The 3,094-nt window shown below is 37.8% G+C and overlaps 1 pseudogene; it reads left to right on the forward strand.

Annotated features, from left to right (window-relative positions):
* The first annotated feature begins 2,402 nt into the window (after positions 1 to 2,402).
* On the forward strand, positions 2,403 to 2,524 carry LOC123854805 (small nucleolar RNA SNORA70; annotated as a pseudogene).
* The last annotated feature ends 570 nt before the right edge of the window (positions 2,525 to 3,094 follow it).

The following is a 3,094-nucleotide window of genomic DNA, read 5'->3' on the forward strand; positions in this document are numbered from 1 at the left end:
CTGAGGAAAATACCAGGGAGTGAAACATAACACGTTCTAGACTTATAAGTCACTCTGATACTTGGGACTATCAGATCCAGAGCTGAGGCTGGAGATGCCTAAACACAGCATGGCATAGATAGCAGTGTGGGCCATAATATGGAAAGAGGGAAGGATCAAGAAAAATGTTGTGTTGGGAATATTGGAACCCTAATGGGAGTTCAGGACATGGATTTCCTGTCAGAGGAGCATTCAAACAGGAAGAATCAATGACAATTCTTCTTTTAAGGTCGGAGGGAAGGAAGAAAGAAGATAAAGGCGAGTTGAAGTAGAGAGTGGAGAACTGAGTGGCCTAGGAGGTCCACCCTTGACTTTTCCAGAAAAGTCAGAGGCAAGAGCATTAATTAAAACAAAAAAGTAGGGCGTAGGGGAGGGTCCATAGGTTGATGAAGGAAGAAAAGAACACAATTACTAATATCAGGGACTTAAGAGGGACTACTGAAAGAGGGACTGTTACTACATTTCCCACAGACGTTAGAAGGGTAATAACATTATAAACAACTTTAGACAAACTGGACATATTCCTTGAAAAATTTAAGTTACTAAAACTGACACAAGATAAGATAGAAAAATCTAAATAGCTTTTTATCTATTAAAGTTAATTTGTTATCAAAAACCTCCCCACAAGCAAAACTCCATAACTGGATGGTTTCACTATGAATTTGATCCAACATTTTAGAAAGAAATAATATTAATCCTATACAAACTCAGAAAATAAAGGAACGTGAACATTCCCAACTTGTTTCATGGTGCTAGATTAACCCTGATACTAAAACCTGACAAAAGCATTACAAAAAGAAAAAAAAAAGACAAACCAATATCTTTCATGAACATAGATCCTTAACAGATTATTAGCAAATAAAACCAGTAATACACAAAAATATACATCATGACCAAGTAGGTTTATCCTAGGAATGCAAGATTGTTTGAACACTCCAACTCATTAATGTGATTCACTACATTAACAGCATAAAGAAGAAAAACCATGACTGTTTTTATAAAATCCAACACCTGTTCATCATTTTTTTTAAATCTGAGCAAATTAGGAAGAGAAGGAATTTCTTCAACCTGATAAAGTACATCTATGACAAAGCAAGTGTGTCCACTCTCACTACATTTATTTAATATTTCGTTGGAGGCTTTGGCCAAGGCAATAAGGCAAGATAAAGAAGTAAAAGGCACAGAGATCAGAAAGGAGGAACTAAAATTTTATGCACAGGTGATGTGATTTTTTTATGTAGAAAATCCCTACAAATAGCAACTAGAACAAATACATGAATTTAGCAAAGTCACAAGATAAAGGGCACCTGGGTGGCTCAGTAGGTTAAGTGGCTACCTCTGGCTCAGGTCATGATCCCAGGGTCCTGGATTCGAGCCCCACATCGGGCTCCGTGCTTAATGGGGAGCCTGCTTCTCCCACTCCCTCTGCCCTTCCCCCTGCTTGTGCTCTCTCTCTATCTCTCTCTCTCAAATAAATAAATAAAATCTAAAAAAAAAAAAACCACAAGATAAAAGAGCAATACTTACAGATCAATTATATTCCCATATACTAGCAGCAAATCATTGGATAAAGATATTTTTTAAAATTTTCATTTACAGTAAGGCAAAAAAACATTAAAAAATACTTAGGAATAGATTTAACAAAAGATGTACAAGAACTACACACTGAAAACTGCTTTAAAAATACTGAGATAAGTTAAGGAAGCCTTAAATAAATGTTTCTTCTGGGAAGACTCAATACTGTTTAAACATCAATTCTCTCCAATTTGATCTACAAGTGCAACACAATCCCAATCCCATTTTCTAGCAGGCTCTATTTGTAAAACTTGATAGACTTATTCTAAAATTTATATGGAAATGCGAAGGACCTAGAATACTGAAGGCAATCTTGATAAAGAGAAACAAAGTTAGAGGACTTAACACTACCTAACTTCAAGGCTGGCTATAAAGCTAGTAAACAATCTTTAAGACAGGATGGTAGTGTAAAGAGATATGTATAGTTCAATGGAACACAATAGAGAGTCCAGAAATAGACCCACATGTATATGGTCATTTGATTTTCAGTGTGGAACCAAAACAATCCTATGCATAAAGCAGCCTTTTCAACAGGTGTGGCTGGCACAACTCTCTATTAATATGGAGAAACATGAACACTGATCCCTATCTCACAAAATACACAAAACTTAATTTGAGATGAATGATAGATTTCAATGTAAAAGCTAAAACTATAAAACTTCTAAAATAAAACATAGGACAGTATCTTCATGACCTGCAGATGGGCAAAATTTTCTTCGGCAGGAGGCAAAAAGTAATAATTACCAAGGAAAAAATCGTAATTTAGATTTTATAAAAATTAGAAATTTCTGCTCATCCAAAACCTAGTTAAGAAAATGATGGTGTGCAGTGGCTGCACACAGTGGCCTCCTCAGTAGTGAATGCAGCCTGTTGCTCCTAGGGGTTGTCCTAAGGGACCTTGGAGACCACACTTTCCAGTGAACATGCATGTCCGACCTCATGCTGTCCCCAGTCTAGGCTCCAGACCAGGTGCCTTTGGAAAGCCCCAGGGCATAGTGACCATGGTTCACCCGTCCACACCAAGTTGCAGAACAAGGAGCATGTGATTGGAGCCCTTCACAGAGCCAAGTTCAAGTTCCCAGGTGGCCACGTGACCCACATCTCCAAGAAGTGGGGCTTTACCAAGTTTAATACAGATGAATTTGAAGACAGGGCAGCTGAAAAGCAGTTTATCCTGGATGGCTGTAGGGTCAAATACATCCCCAATTGTGACCCCCTTGGACAAATGGTGAGCCCTGCACTCCTGAGAGCTTCTGCGTCACCCCCTCCTTACTCACACCCACCAATAAATCCCTACTTCCTATCCAAGAAAGAAAATGCATAACAAGTCACAGACTGGGAGGAAATATTTGCAAAATATGTCCATTAAAGGAATTATATCAAGTATAAATAAGGAACTAAAACACAATAAAAACACAAACAACCCGATAAAGAGAAGGGCAAAATATTTGAACAGACATTTCAAAATAAGATGGATGCA

This window comes from Mirounga angustirostris, unplaced genomic scaffold (assembly GCF_029215605.1).
Source record: "Mirounga angustirostris isolate CCGP_5_RB_7025 unplaced genomic scaffold, mMirAng1.0.hap1 SCAF_17, whole genome shotgun sequence".
In the NCBI taxonomy this organism is placed as follows: Eukaryota; Metazoa; Chordata; class Mammalia; order Carnivora; family Phocidae; genus Mirounga; species Mirounga angustirostris.